At 42.2% G+C, this 16,868-nt stretch overlaps 1 protein-coding gene across 4 annotated transcripts in view; it reads right to left on the reverse strand.

Moving 5' to 3' along the window:
• The window catches only part of Stk3 (serine/threonine kinase 3), a 250,777-nt gene that overhangs the window by 1,588 nt on the left and 232,321 nt on the right, over positions 1-16,868 (reverse strand). The gene's annotated exons all lie outside the window — the stretch shown is intronic.

The following is a 16,868-nucleotide window of genomic DNA, read 5'->3' on the forward strand; positions in this document are numbered from 1 at the left end:
TGTAAAAACCCAATACCAACGGATCGAGAACCGGGCCAGACTGAATACAGGCTCGGTCAACAATAAAATAAAATTATCCTTTATTTTACCAAATGCTGAAAATTTTAGCACTCAAATATTTTAACACTAGAATATTTTTACTCTGAGTGTTTTGATAAAATAGTGGTGTGATTCAAACAAACAAACAAACAAACAAACAACACAAAGGTTGAGAATAACTGGTCATGCGTCTGGTTACATTGTTACAGGACACAGTACAGTCTGGTCACATTGTCATAGGACGCAGTACAGTCTGGTCACATTGTCACAGGACGCAGTACAGTCTGGTCACATTGTCACAGGACGCAGTACAGTCTGGTCACATTGTCACAGGATGCAGTACAGTCTGGTCACATTGTCACAGGATGCAGTACAGTCTGGTCACATTGTCACAGGATGCAGTACAGTCTGGTCACATTGGCTTTAGGGACAACAGCACACTCCTCACTGCTTTTCACTGCAACATCAGGAGAGAGCACCTGTTCTGCTACACCAAAGGGCCTACAGCACCCCAGGCTTAACTAACTGTATGTCAAAACAAGGTCCTCTATGGGTCGTCTCCTGAGAAGCACAGTCAGGAATGTCATCAGGGGATGTAGGATGCTCTATACCAGACACTCACAGTCAGCTTTTACCCTAACAACATTTAAAATAAACCCTAACCTGGACTTGTAAGTGGGTTAAGGCCCTGGCTGCCAAGCTTAAGGTGTGAGTTCAATTCCTTGAACCCACATGGTGGAAGGAGAAAAACAAATCTTTTGTAGTCCTCTGACTCCCACATAAATGCTGTGGCATGTACATGCTTCCCAACTAATGTAAAACTATGCCTTCCCTCTTACAGAACAGTGGAGGGTAGGAAGTTTTTAGCAAAGAAAAAAGACCCCAGTTAAACACAATGAATCCCAGACTGCTATCCTCAGGTACTCCACACCTTGATGGGTAAACAAGGAAAGAACTGGTCCACTGCCCTTCGGGAGCCTGGAGATGAGGGGGAAGCTGAGCTCTCAAGGCTGATAGGATCCAGGCCAGCACAGAGTCACTGTGTGGCAGAGATCACAGTGAGGTGTCTAAGCGGTCCTATGGGATTTTTTAGTGCTTTTCCGCACAGATCTGCTCCAGAAAGGAAGGAGTCCCACCATGAACTCCAAGGCACTCGGGGAACAGACTCCCATAGGAGTATGGGCCACACTGGTCCTTGACAGATAAAGCATCTCAGCAGTGCTGAGCCCTGGGGAAGAGGAGGCCTTGCCTCACTGAAGTGAGGAAATGCCAAACTCCAAGGTCTTAGGAGACGGCTTCAGTGTGGAATGCAGGGGGTGAGGGCAGGTAGGTGTGGGTGCCTGAGAACCAGGCAAAGTAGGTTTAAACTTCAGGAAGCCAATATTCTGGAGCAGAAACATATGAGAACATGAGACTTAGTTTGAAAATGATAAATCCTGAAGCTTATTTTTTTAAAAGAAGATAACTCTCCAGTTGTTTTATGAGTCAAAGCTAGAAAACACTCTCATTACTTCTTACCCAAAATAGTAGGCTGAAATAGCATTTCTCAGCGGTCCTCCACTTTCCTCACCATACCTGGCCCTAAGTGACTCCTACTTCCCCAAATCAAATTCACTCTCAGCCAAAAAAAGGTTCTGAGGATACCGAGAATGAGTCACAAGAGAAAGTTCCAAAACTATGTTGGGAAAACAATATTGTAGGATGATGCTGAGCACAGGCTGAACCCTTGCCCTGGGGTGGGTGTGAGCATCACTGGCCTGTCTGAGACCAGCCCTGTTGTGTTGCACTGACAGCATAGAATAACCTCCCTGACTTACTACTTTTTATTGTTTTAAAGGAAGAATCTTTCTGTGTAGTCGCAGGCTGGCCCTATATAGTCCTTAGACTAGCCTCAAGCTCAAGATCCTCCCGCCTCAGTCTCCTGAATACCCAGTGGACCTAGCTTTTCAACTATGCTGTGATTTACATTTGCATGCCATTCACAGTAGTATATAGCTTCCCCACTAGTTTTACAACGGGGCATTAATTACACATTTGTTCCATGCTTAGTTCTGTTCAGATCACTGTGGGGATAAGAAGTTTGCACAAGGAAGCTACCACCTCTCTGCACTATACACACGTGACATTGTTCTATACAGCTAGCATGGACATGGAGCCACATTTCTGAAGACAGATGTACCCAGGAACATCTATGGAGTCCAATTCTACTTCAGTGTTCTCTTTAACAGAAGACTTATTTTCATTATCTTAAATTCTGTATCTGTATGTGAATATGTTCCTATGCCCTTGGAGGTCAGAAGCATCAGAATGTCCTGGAGCTAGTTACTGGAAGTTGTGGGCCACCTCATGGAGGTCCTGGACTCAGGTCCTCTGCAAGAGCGGCAAGTGTGCCTAACCACCGAGCCAGTGCTCCAGCCACACTTCAATATTCTTACGAAACCACACAATTTAAACAATAGAATTTGGTATTTGATTCCAGAAACTGTTTTCTAACTAAGTTATGTCTGAGTTTCATGATCCTGCTCCAGATAGTCTTTTTTTTTTTTTTTTTTTTTTTTGTCTTTATAGACTGTATACTTCTAGAACATAGCCAACTCACTACTGAAAGCCATGACATGCAAGTGGGTAGGAGTAGAACACAGGACGCAGAGGGATTGGTCACCAAAGACCAGCGTAGCAACTCATCCCGCGAAGTAAACGGCTCCTCTAACTTTACAATCTCCTGCTTTAAGACTCTCCTTGTGGATGTCTTCTTTACTAGCGCAAACTGCCAGAGTTGGTAAATGTGAAATTATGACAATGAATTGAATTCATGGAAAGAAGAAAGAGTCTCTTTTAACAGATTTTGTTTTCAATGTATAAAATTTGTGAAGAACAGGCCTGTGGTACTGGAGAACCATTATCTGGCACCGCTAAGGAACTAGTGGTTCACTGTAAAGTAAATTAATAAGGCACCTAAATATTCTTTGTTCTGGTGATACAATTTTGTCTTACTTGGAACAGGTTATTTTACAGATGCACTGCCTTTTGAAGTAGAGGACATAGGGTCTCAAAGAATCTTCCCTCAATGACAAGTTGTCATTATTAACATATAAAAATATTCATAACACTAATCTGTGCTACATAACAATTTTCTCCTCAGAAACCTTTATCTGAAAGCAACCTCTCACTTCTTTTCTGATGTTACAGGATATATACTCTTCTATGTCGATATCAGCCCATGGATCTACTGAGAATGAGAGATGCTGTTAAACAACCTTACGACACATTATACTAAGAGCAGGCTGTTGACAAAAGCCTGACATAGGGTTAGGAAGATAGGGTGTAGGGTAAGGCTTATCCTGCTCATTTTCACTGTTTGTTTTCTTTTAAGTCTGAGTTTTGGATTGGAGCTATGTGTGGTTGGGGTTACAGAAAATGACTTCTGCATAATTTATAGTTAGCTATGTCCTCAGATAAGGCTGTGAGGGAACTTCAGAGAACTCCTTTATTAAAATATTTACTTGGATTGCTTATAGGCCAAGCAGTACAGACAAAGAAATGAATAAAATACTTCTCACAGGCTTGTAATCTAGCTGGCATGGAAGGACCACACAGAGAGCTCACTGGAGCATGAGGAAGCTAGAAACAGGGTAGCAGGGCAAGCGGGCCAGCCCAGCCAGAAGGACACACAATACACAAAATGTGTGTTTTCTTTGGAGGTGCCCAGCAGGCTGCTGGGCGTTAAGAAGGGGGAGTAACAGAAGACGAGATGAGGGCAAATACAGACGGTTCTTCAGTGTGACTAGACAGTTTCCATGGCGAGAAATGTTACCTATGAATAGCCATAGATGGAACTAGAAACACTTCTTAGATAGCAAGTACAGAAGAGGACTGTCATGGAGGAAAAAAGATAGAAAGACCCATCACCAGTTACTCAGCAGTCTACTGGGAAGGAGAGAGGGCTCAGGAAGAGGACTGAGAAACCACAACAGACCTAGCAGGCATCTTTGCTGACTGGCTGAGATTGGTACCATCACTACAGCAGAGAAGTGATTTTAGTCTCCGTGAGTTTGAGGTGTAAAGGGGGCATCAAGGTGGAATCACCAGACAGGAAATGTTTATTTGGGGCTTGGGAACCAGGAAGGAGAGCTAAGCTAGAGACATAGGCTTAGGGAGTCAGCAGCATTTAAGATAGAACAACTAAAGCCCACAATGGAGAAAATTATGGGGGGGGGGGGGGAGAGATTCTCTCCTGATCATATAATCTACACATCATGTACACAGAAGAGTACCCACACCTCGGTGTTTGTAGCCAGAGGCTTGGTCTGTCAACTTCTGCCATGGTGACAATAAAACCTGAGAAAGGCACCTGAAGGGGGGCGCAGAATTATTTTGGCTCATGGGTTTAGAGTCTGTGGTTCCTGGTCACTGAGCTCATGGGTTTAGAGTCTGTGGTTCCTGGTCACCAGGCTCATGGGTTTAGAGTCTGTGGTTCCTGGTCACCAGGCTCATGGGTTTAGTCTGTGGTTTCTGGTCACTGGGCTCATGGGTTTAGTCTGTGGCTCATGTGTTTAAAAGCTGCAATTCCTGGTCACTGTGTTCTATGTTTCTGGAATTGTGGTGATGCAGAAGAGTATGGTGGGAAGGCACTGTGGAGGAGAGTGGCTCACCTCACTGTGGACAGAAAGCAGAGAGACAGAAGACACCAGGGCCAAGAGAGTACCTTTAAAATGACCTGCGGTGGCCTCCTCTTCCTCCTCCTCCTAACAGATCCTGCCTCCCAACAGGCCATCACCTGGTAGTAATCAACCAGGGGCAAGACACACTAACAACAACAGAGTGAAATTGATTTTCGACATCAGTTAAGTTAAACTGTATGGACCTAGGGAAAACAAATTTTGGAATTTGGGGTTGTTAAAAATTCCTGTTAATGACAAAGCCATTTGTTTAACAGAGGCATGGAGTCATGCATTAAACTCCCACAGATGCCATCCCTGTAAGCAGGGCCCTCAGAGATCGAGTCTAGTCACAGTTTAGAAGAGGAAACAGCTGGTTTGCTCGCTCAGGGTTACACTGTGGTCGATGGCAGAGCCAACCTCTGTGCCACTGCAACTTGTAGCCCTTCCTTCTACCAAGTCGGTGACTGACATCAGTTACCACACTGCAAGGGGGGGGGGTGGTGTTCAAATCCATCTTTTTACTCTTCCATCCACACACTTGGTCATCCCCGCCACCCCGGCATGCTCTGTCTCTCTGAAGCAAGCTCAGGTACAGAATCTTTCTCCTGCCTGGCCCTGAAGGAAATGAAAGCCCACAAACCAGCCGTGACCATTTAATTTTGGACAGGGGATTATTGCACACTGTCAAGGTATATATTTATCACCCGTTAGATCTCAAACATTTAAAGTAACATGAAAACCTAACATGTTTTCTTGGGTGGTTTTACAATGGGAGACAAATGAGGAGAAGGCAGAGGAGAGTGGAAACATGCTCACAGCTTCTATCAAAGATGAAATACTTCCATCCCTCAAGTGTAAATTGGGTATCTGGTAGGAAATTTCATTTGGTATTTGGTTATGTTTCCAAGTAGCAAAAGTTTTCCCAACAGGCCTACCAGGGAGTAACATCACTGTTACTGAGAAATTCCCAGGGTCTTCGAGCCAAGCTGAACTGTCCCGGGAACATGTCCACAGAGAAGGGAACCTTGTATAGAACATCTGAAATGGGTCAACAGAGCCAATGGGCCAGGCAGAGCCTCCTGGGAGAGGCAGAGCTGTCCTATTCTTAGGTTTCAGGTTAGTTGGCCAGTTCATTTTTGTTTTGAATAAGACTTTCAGGAAAAGCCCATGACTTTTGACAGCAACAGACCGAAGGGCACATAGATATCTGCTCACAAATTAAAGGTCAAAAGTACTTTTCAATAGAAGGCAACAATATGTTTGAAAATTGGTGGTTTGACGGACGACTCCTCGGTCCAACAGAAACTTCATCCTGTGATGACAGCCCTAGGCTCTCACATTTCATGCAGGAGAAGGTTCTGCACATAAAACCCAAAGTATCACATCTCTCAGTATCTTAAAAAGAAAACCCAAGTATTCTATGCAAATTAATGCTTCATTTGTTAGCATTTCATAAACCAGCAGTACAAACAACTCAGTGATGTGAAAGTTGAGATGAAAAGTAAGTTTAACTCACCTTATTGATAACTCTGACAGTTTAAACTTTTAGCAATTAGGGTTATTCCTGAATATGAGAAATTCTGAATGTTTACCGACTACTGTCAGTAAAATGGAACTTTAAGTTACACATTTATTTTACTATTCAATCTAAAATACCACATTTAAGTAGCACTCCTGAATTACTTTCTAAAATAATTTTAACCATCTTGGAGAGGAAAAAATCCTTGATTTTTATATTATGTTTGTCAAATATATTTCTAATTACTGGAGATATTTTTAAAAATCTTAATCAAAACATCAACAGATACAGGAATATAAAGATTTCAAAAACATTTATTCAAACCGGGCGTTGGTGACGCATGCCTTTAATTCCAGCACTTGGGAGGCAGAAGCAGGCGGATCTCTGTGAGTTTGAGGCCAACCTGGTATCCAAAGCAAGTTCCAGGAAAGACACAAAGCTACACAGAGACACCCTGTCTCAAAAAAACAAAACAAAACAACACATTTATTCATTTATTTATTTTGCATATGTATGAGTGTGTGGAGGTCAGAGGGCAACTTGCAGGAGCTGCTTCTTTCCTTCTACTATGTTCTGGTCCTGGGGCCTGAACTCAGGTTGTCAGGCTTGGTGGCATGGGCACCCACTGAGCCACCTTGCTAGCTCAATTACAAAGCTTTAAAATATATAAATGTGGTAATATTTCAAGCTTAATGGGTTTATGAGTTGTTGGCAAAATCAATATGTCAGAATAAATGAGACACCACTACAATGAAGAAAACAGTCTTGCATGTAAATCAATGTTAACACGTTTAGTCAAATAGTCCATTAAGAAAATACTGTACGAGGTTTATTGTGTTTACTGGGAAAACAAACTCTTCCTAGCAACTGTTTAAACAAATCTCATAGATGCTGCAGCCATTATTAGTGGCCTGTGATTAAAAAAACATGGGTTGCTAATACTGTATCCTGACTCATCTATTTTCCCATCTGCTAGCAATTCTACCGACATGGACTACCAACAGAGTGTCTGACAACAATAATTTCCTATGGCAATTCCAATGCAGAATTGCCTATAGCATTTCGTAAGATTTACTCACGCATGCCTCAGACTTTTCTGAGTGGTTTGTGGCCTGGAGCAACATGCTCCTTTTCCCCTTACTTCTATTTTAGTTGAAAATTTTACTTCACTGCACAGAATCTGGTTTGGTTTTAAAAACACTGTACACAATCTGTCACACTTATTTTCCCAAAGGAAACAGACCAAAGCCCGCTAAATACAGGTGAGCTCACTCATCAGCTTAGAGGTGTACAGGATGAAGCTGTGTCTGCAAGGACACTGGGGAGTGCAGCACGTGGTGCTTAAGGTAAGGAATTTGAAGCATCAAGTATACACTTTGTTTGTTTGTTTGTTTTTGTTTTTTCGAGACAGGGTTTCTCTGTGTAGTTTTTGGTGCCTGTCCTGGATCTCACTCTGTAGATCAGGCTGGCCTCTAACTCACAGAGATCCAAGTGCTGGAATTAAAGGTGTGCACCACTGCTGCCCGGCCAGTATACATTTTTTATAGTTTATTTTCTAGGGAATTTCACATCAATGTAACTTGACAGCCAGGTGTGGTGGTAGCACATACCTTTAATATAAGCACTCTAGAAGCAGAGGCAGGCAGATCTCTTCACTTGAGGCCAGCCTGGTCTACAGATGAAGTTTCAGGATAGCCAAGCTTAGGCAGTGAAGGAAACTGTTGAAAACTGAATGTTGGTAAAGATGTAATTGAACATGGGCATCACGTTTTCCAGCCCCAGCAAGCAGCAGAACCTGGCAGCTTTGGCCACATGTTTCTGGCTGTAGAGGCAAGAATAGAAGAAAGGAGTTATATATTCTCCCTCACAACTAAGGAAAGCCGCTGAGGTCAGGCATGTGTCAGGGTTGTCTCTGCAGGGAGGCAAAGAAAGGCCATTGTGTGAAGCTGTGAAGAAGCTTGGATTGCCTTGGAGACCCTAAGATGTTAGAGATGTCAGAGTCATCGGATACCTGCCAAGGAGAGCTGCTATCGGGGAGTAGAACCAGCCCAAGGGAAAGACGTGTGCTGCAGTCAACAAAGCTGAATGGAGTTGGAGATCTGAAGAGCATATTGACATCAGACATGGAGATGCAGAGTTTGGAGTTTGCCCAGCTGGTTTTCAGTCTTGTTTTGGTCCAGTATTTCCTCACCATGCTCCCTTTCCTCCATTTTGAAATGGTAATGCATGTCCTGTGCCATTGTATGTTGGAAATAAATGATCTTCTTCTTTTTTTAAAAAATTTTTTGCAGGGGATTACAGTTAAGAGATTGCATGAGTCTCAGAAGAGTCTTTGAACTTTGGACTTTTAGACATTGCTGAGACCATGATAGACTTTGGAGACTCTTGAAGTTGGACTAAATGCATTTCTGCATGATGATATGACTATAAGTCTATGGGGGCCAAGGAGTGAAGTGAAATGAAATGGCCCCACAGGGAGTGGCACTAATGGGAGGCGTGGCCTTGTTGGAGGAAGTGTGTCCCTGGGGGCGGGCTCTGAGGTCTCAGATGCTCAAGCCAGGCCCAGTTCTCACTCTCTTCCTGCTGCCTGCTGATCCAGATGCAGAACTCTCAGCTCCTTCCCCAGCACCATGTCTGATTGCATGCCACCATGCTTCTGCCAATGGACTATTCCTCTGAACTGTAAGCCAGCCCCCAGTTTTTCTTCAGAAGAGTTACCATAGTCACATTATCTCTTCACAGCAACAGAAACACTAAAGACATAGGGCAACATTTCTTTAAAACAAAACAAAACCAAAACCCTCACCTTTCTTCCTAGGTTATACCAGAGAAGTATTTTTTCTTAATAAATGTATTCTAGTCACATCTGGTCTAATGAAATGGTTGTATGCGCTTCCCACTTGATGAGCTGTTTAGTGAAATAAATATTTCTCTACATAGTCTTTGAGACAGACTCCATATTTTACCAATATAAATGTGATCTAAGAAAATTCGTAGTAAGTAATATCTCCTCCACACAAAGCAGGACTTTGTTCAGATGCCCATGGATGGTCTGGTGCTATGTGGAGCCTGGATGAAGCAGATGAATTACAGACTGATGAGCAGTGTTAGACTGTCTTGTTCTGGAAAGATTTTGGCCACACATTTAAGAAAGGAATGACGAAATCTGAGTTGCACTCTTTAGTTGCAATTGACACCATTTCCTTTTATGCTTTTCAGTTTCTAGTAAGTAGTTTTGCCTGCTAAAAATAATCAGGAAAATGATTCAAGTACAACTGTGCTCTTACAATAGATAATAAAAACTTTCAACGTTCCAGGTCAAGAAAAACTGAGTAAAAACTAAGCACTAAATAAAATTAAAAACCAAACAGTAAATAAAATTTTCTGGATATTAAAAAGGGCATATGGGAAAAAATATTAGCTTTGATTGATGTCTTATTTCAGCAATTAACACTTTCAAAAGTTTAAAACACAAGGATATATATAAGGGATTACCAAGTAAGTGATTATATAGTTCAATTAAATGTTTAGCAATGTGAAAGATACTTGTTATGAAAGACTACAACCAACATCAGAAAAGCAACATGCAGGTGGGTGAGATGGCCTGTTGGGTAGGAGGCCTGCTTCAGAAACCTGGTGACTCAAGTGTGATCCCCAAGACCTTCATGTTCGAAGGAGACTCAGTCTCTGAAGGCTGTCTTCCAATTGCTACACTTGTACTGTAGCACGTGTGACCCCTCCAAATAAGTAAGATGTCACTTGAGTATCAAAATGAAACAAAAACCAAGCAGCATGCTGAGGCTGGAGAGAGAGCTCGGTAGGCAGAGCACTTGCCTTGCAAGTGTGAAGACCTAAGTTCAGGCCTCAGAGCCCATGTGAGCAGCTGGTTAGGTGGCTGGCACTTGTAACCCCAGTAATAAAAGGGAGAGACATGAGAATCCCATGTCAGGGGTTGATGGGCAAGCCCCAGACTAATGAGAGACCCTGTCTCTGAACAAACAAACAAACAAACAAACAAACAAACAAGGTGGATGGCTCCTGAGTGACAGCAATGTAGACACATGACACACAAGGTTCTTAAAATAGTTCTGTAACTAGCTGATTAGGCAGCCAAATCTCTGTAGAATCATTATATAAAATTAGAAGTTTTTTCTTGAACAAATATTTTCATCTGTATAATGCCACATTTCCATGACATCCCTACAGAATGTCGTGTGTATCCCTACTGGCTTCTGGTATTTTTAGTCATTAAAAGTCTAGAGTAATCATGAACTTCAACTTCATGTTAAATGTGAATTTTGTCCCCTTTTCCTTAGCATGAGGCATGGCCAGAGGTCTGTCCCTTTAAGGTCTTGCCTGTCTGGTGGTGGAGGAGAGACCCTTTCTGGATGTCCTGTCAACAGGTAGGGGTGGATTTCTGTGCTCTTGTTCTGATTTGGTTGATCACTGGTCGTCTGTCCACAGAAGAGGTGGAGGTAGGTGTTTCATGATGTAGTAGCAATGCCAGGGTGGCAGCCTAACCCTTGGGGTTCTGTCCTCTTTGCTCTTAAAGCCACTTAGGCAGAGTGATCACTTCCGACTTCCTCTCTGGGAGCACAGAAACAGCAGAAATTCTTCTCTACATTCTCTAGGGTCCAAGGAAGGCAGAGTCCAGGATGTTCACTTTACTCTTCCCTACCACACTACACAACAGCCCTGTGATCTTGCAGCCCTGGCTTAGCCCACAGAAGCCTGTGAAACCAGCGTCTATGCCAATGTGCTCTCCAAATGCCCAGCAACATGTTCACTGAGCCCTAACTTGGTGGCATATGGTGAGTTTACATGGTGGATTTGCTCAGCATACAACAGGCCAGTCTCACCTTTCTGTAGACACCACCGTTCCTTACCAATGGCTCGCTGAAGTACACTCACTTGAATTTAATCCAGGTATGGAAAAAAACAAAAAACAACAAAACCAACAAACAAACAAATCTGGATTTTCTTTCCTTCCGTTAGATTGTCTACTTTAAAAAATAATTATGCTTTTATGTCTTCTGTTGTTGTAGTTTTGTTTTGTTTTCTTGAGACGCTTTTTCTGTGTAGTCCTGGCTGTCCTGGAACTCTCTTTGTAGACCAGACTGACCTCAAACTCAGAGATCTGCCTGCCTCTGCCTCCCAAGTGTTGGGACTGAAGGTGTGCGTCACCATACCTAGCTAGCTTTAAAATTTTAACTGTAAGTTTAAGCTTTTAATGTCTCCACCCAATTCTGTGGCCACATGACAGCACTATTTCATGTTCCCTTGTCTCATTTTATAAATTCCTTGACCTCAATTCAATAGCATCAATGAGCATCTCTTTATTCGTGTATGGTATAATGTACAAGTTCATACATGTGTAAGGTGTGCACGCTCATGTGTGTATGCTTGTGGAGGCCAGAGGTCCATGTTGGATGTTTTCTTCGGTCACTCTCTTATTTTTATTTTTATTTTTTTTGTGACGGTCTCTCGCTGAACCTGGAACTCACCAATTTGGCTAGACTGGCTAGCTAATCAGCTCCAGGGATCAGCCCACCAAAACATACAGTTCTTTTAAAACACAAATTATGATTAAAAACATAAAAGGCAGTAGTAAAGTAGGTGTCAAAAATCAGCACTGTTATTTGTCACACAAGCTCAGTAAGTAAAAATTCCCAGTAAGGAATTATTTTATCTATTACTATCTTAGATGTGGCCCTGTGAAGGAGCCATCAACTGTCAAAGGCAACCTTTCAGGGTTCTGGTGTAGGGAGAGGGAGACAGTGTTTGTACACCAACTCATCTCAGATAAGTGGTACGCACACATCACCAAAAGGGCAAGAAATGACCATGCCAGTATCACCACTTACACAACACTTAGAATACGCATTTGCAGCAAATTTCATGCTTAGATCACTATGGTAAATGAATAGGCTGCGAAGACTTTACTGGTTTTTAATGGAAAAAGTGTGAGAAAGGCAAAACTTAAATATTCTAATTTTAAAATGTCAATTCACTTAGTAGAGCACAAGGCACTAAAGAATTTCCCTCTAGTATTACTTTGTAAAATAAGTACCTCCCCAAATGTCCCCAGAAGCTGGCAGTGCTAGGGTACTAGCAAGCTGTTACACTTGCCGAGGAAGCCAGGCTCCGGCCAGATCTTCCCTTGAGCCAGACACCTGCTTTCGGTGGCTCCCCTGTGATGTGACAGTGCAGGCAGAGCCTTGCTAGGGGCTTCACAGAGTAGCTAATCTCACTTTGTATCTACATACTGGGATGCCAGGAGGCTGTGGTTGTGAGTGGAAACTTGGGGATAAAAATTTGAGCTCTGGTTTGAATAATACACATTAATATGAAGTAGTTTTACTAGTAAATCTTTACATTTTATTTTACAGGATGAAATTTCAGCTCACTCTTTAAAAAGTCCATTCTAATAAGGATTAAAGGGGAAATGCATCTTTAATTACTAAGCAAATGAAAGCCATACTGTTGGTTTACCTCTGGTGGAAAAAAATAATAAAATAGCTATGCGACTGCTAAATTCAGTGTATTCTTGAGGAACTTTCCATTTATTGTTGCAAGTGGCTGATATATTCTGTTGCTCAAAGAACAGCTTATGCAGTGGGTGATTATTCTGAAACTACTTTGTATTCTCAGACATATGTTACTCCCAACCCCAAGTAGGTGTGCAGCAGACCTAGCAGTATGTGCCTGACACCTGGCATCAACAGAAGCATCTTGGAGCAAGAATACTGTGAAGAACATGTCCTTTGCCCTTCTAGTTCAGAAGAGACACAAAACCAAGACAGATAAATTTGCAAAGAAATTATTGTTAGATGGAAAAATATTCCTTAAGCCGGTCCCCACACTGCCCTTTGCAGATGTCAGTGTTTTATCATTTTCTATTGGGACATTTACATGGCCAACTTTTACAGCTACTGCTCTTCTAGGCAGAGTGCATGATCTAGGAAAGCCCCATGACCCCAGCCTGCCCTCACCAACCACAGCACTCCCAGCTGCAGGAAGCAAACATGGCCCTGGCTGTTGCTTTCTTCTCACAGATGTGTTTGACTGTTTCACCTCCAATACTCACTACAAGGCCTGCCAGCAGGCTGTCCTCATTCTCACAGTCCTCATTTACCAGCATGCCCAGCTGCTGCACTAGGCTACTCTGCTCAAGAAAGAAAGGACTTAAATATGGAGGCACCTATGGATTTTGTTAACTGCCTTCTAATTTTTCAGTCACCCAAAATTGTTTTCACTGGTCTTAGTATCATTCCGAGTTATAACAATAACACTGAGAGGGTATGTGATTCTGCCAAGGTAATGACAGGGGATTTCCCTTACCCTGGCAAATCTCGGCTCTGAGCATGACTCCTAAAGAGGTAGTGGGTTTCTTACTCACCTTAGAGAATGCCTAAATGACAAACAGCTGGTAACTATTTTGTGAAAGGTTCTAAGTCCCATTAAGAAAGTGACCATTAGGAACCAGTAGAGGTGGGAAAAATTAAATACTCCATTATGGTGACTTCTGAGCAAGCAGTCCTGAATGGGGTGGTGGTGAAGTTCAACAGGTAAGTTCAGGTAAGCTCATGGGGTACGTTTGTGAAGGATGGCATACTTCCAGCTGATCACTGGCCCTTGAGAAGTTAGGAAGATGGGCCACTTTCAGACCGATAGTATGTGGAGCTGAAGAAGATGGAGGCACTGAGCTCCCTGGACATGAACAGTGTCATTGACTGAGGCCCCTCTCACAGGACCAGATTTCATTCAGCCTCCATGAGAGCACTAGGTCTTTGGCTACTCAGCATCCTCTGGTGGCCATATTTAGTGCTGCACATTTTCTATGTTTCAGAGAGAAGGTCTGCTTTTCTTCTTTTTTCCTTCCTTCTTTCCTCTTTCTCCTTCTTTTCTTTCTTTCTTTTTTCTTTTTTTCGAGACAGGGTTTCTGTGTAGTTTTGGTGCCTGTCCTGGAACTCACTCTGTAGACCAGGCTGGCCTTGAACTCACAGAGATCTGCCTGGCTCTGCTTCCAGGGTGCTGGGATTAAAGGCGTGTGCCACCATGGCCCAGCTCCTTTTATTTCTCTTTCTTTTAAAAAATTCACGCTTAATTTTTTTATTTAGCATTTTTTCTAGGCAAGGAAGAGATCACCAACAGTATCGATGGACTGTGTAGGGCAGTAAACTACGGATGGGTCAACTAGGCGACCAGAGAATACTACACTGTTTCAACACTTCGAAGAGAAAGCATTCCTCTGAACGTGCTAAACACCCAACTAGGAAGCCATGTGAGTGAAAATACCTGGTCAGCATTCAGCCACTTATTTTTTCAGGCTAACTCTACAGAAACTATTCTTTTATATGGCTTCAGATTATTATGGGTGAGTACATATAACACAATGGCTCTAGGTTTCAACTGTTTCCCTCCAGCAGACACTGTTATGTCACGTAAGAAGCAACATTTGTGTGAATCAAGAATATCACTGTTCCAGAATTTGAACTTCCAGGGCTGGAGAGATGGCTCAGCAGCGAAGGACACTGGCTGCTCCTCCAGGGGACCCAGGTTCCATTCCCAGCACCCACAGGACAGCTCACACTCTGTCACTTCAGTTCCAGAGGGTCCCACACCCTTTTCTGGCCTTGATGGGCACTGCACACATGTGATGCACAGACAGATGTGCAGACAAAGCAAATGTACACATAAAATAATCGTTAACAATGTAAACATGTCAAGTTATTTAGTTAGTAAAAGGTACAGTTAGCATCTGAACAACAGGTAAGCTTACAAACTGAGATACATTGTTTATTGACCACAGTACATTTTCCAAACACAAAGGGTTTTGTAAATACTGTGATTCAGTTTAATCATAATGTCAATGGCTTTTAAAAACTAATCAAAATGAATCTACCTGTGGCTTGTTCACATCCTAGTGTTTATTCATATAAAACCCACAGTGAGGATGGGAGTTTAATTGGCCATAAATGTCTGAGGTCTCATGTTTCTCTAACTATAATGTCTTTATATTACTTTACAACTTTACTAGCATGTTTACATATATCCTATCAGATGACAATTTACAGATAATATTAATGAAGATTAGAATGATTAAGTAACTTCCAGAATAATAACTCAATATCTGCAAATGTTCAATTAACTTGGGTCTACAGTCTTTCTGAGGTGGGGACAGGGTCTCACTACATAGCCCAGCCTGACTGTGAACTCACAGAAATGCTCCTGTCTCAACCTTTGACTGCTGGAATTACAGGCATGAGTTACCATGCCTAGCTAGGTCTTTATGCTCTGGTCTACAAAGAATGACTTTAAAAAAAATAAACCCAAAGAATTTTGCTTATGCTAGAAAATTCAGTTTCACTTTATTTTTGCTTTAATTACAATACATAATTTTAAATTAATCACTATTGCCAAACTAGCAAAAACACACATAAGGAGGCAATAAAATCAGAAAGTGAAAATTCACAGAAAAAAAGAGTAAGAACAAATATGTATTGTAAACTCCACATTGAGTTGGCAAAATGGTCTAAACATTATAAGATTAAATCAATGACCACATAAAGCACTTAGCATTTTTATAATTCCTGAATTTTGTAAAGTGTTTTCAAAACTTTATTATTCTTTTACAATTCCTAGGAGACCATAGGGTGGCATAGCCTTTTGCATGACTGAACAAGAACATTCCAAAAGGACAATGAAAATAAACCATTGCCCGGCACAAAGGAAGACATCTCGTGACTCTGATCCTAACACAAAGCTCCAGTTCCTTAGGACATGTGTGCTCCACCCAGAGTAGTAACTATGCTATGGAATAATGTGCTATGCTGGTTTCAGTGGAGTCCTCGAGGTTCCCTGCTGACCTGACAATTGCTTGGAGTGGTATTCTTCAGAAACCTAACTACAATCTTTTTTCTGTGTACTATCCAGATCTATTTTATCTTTTACATCAACAAAAATACCTTTTAATAGCTCCCATTTTAAATAACATGTCAAGAAAAGTGGGACTGCAGGGATGTCTTAGAGGTTGAGAGCACTGACTGAACTTCCAGAGGACTTGGGTTCAATTCCCATCACCCATGTGGTGACTCACAAATGTTGGTAAATCCTGTTCCAAGGGATCCCATGCCCTCTTCTGGTTTCCATGGGCACTGAACATAGTGGTGTGTGGATATACATGCAAGCAAAACACTTGTACACTTAAAATAATTTTAAAAATTTAAAAAGAAAACTAATTATAAGGCCAGAGACTGAGGCAGAAGTGCACATGAAGTCAGTCTGTGCTACTTCCTGAGACCCTGCACCCAATCAATCAATCAATCCATCACTCAAATAACTCTGCCTTGAATCCCTCCTACCATTCCAATTGCAACAATGTTGTCTTTCCTCTTTGAAAGCCCCGTCTCTGGGTATGGAGGAGCAGTGTGGACTCTACAGCTGGTAACCACACCTCATCTCCTTCCCTCTCCAGATCCTTCTGTGTCTCTATCTCACTTGACCTGGAAGCTGACTACTTACACTCTGTCTGTACCGTCTTTCTTAAAATCCTGACTCCCACAATCCTTGCTGGTTTTGGCCAGTCCCGTCCCACTTACTGGCTGTTGTTTCTCAGCTCCTTAGTGTTGGAACTAAAGTCCTCTGAG

This window comes from Onychomys torridus, chromosome 16, assembly GCF_903995425.1.
Source record: "Onychomys torridus chromosome 16, mOncTor1.1, whole genome shotgun sequence".
Classification (NCBI taxonomy): domain Eukaryota; kingdom Metazoa; phylum Chordata; class Mammalia; order Rodentia; family Cricetidae; genus Onychomys; species Onychomys torridus.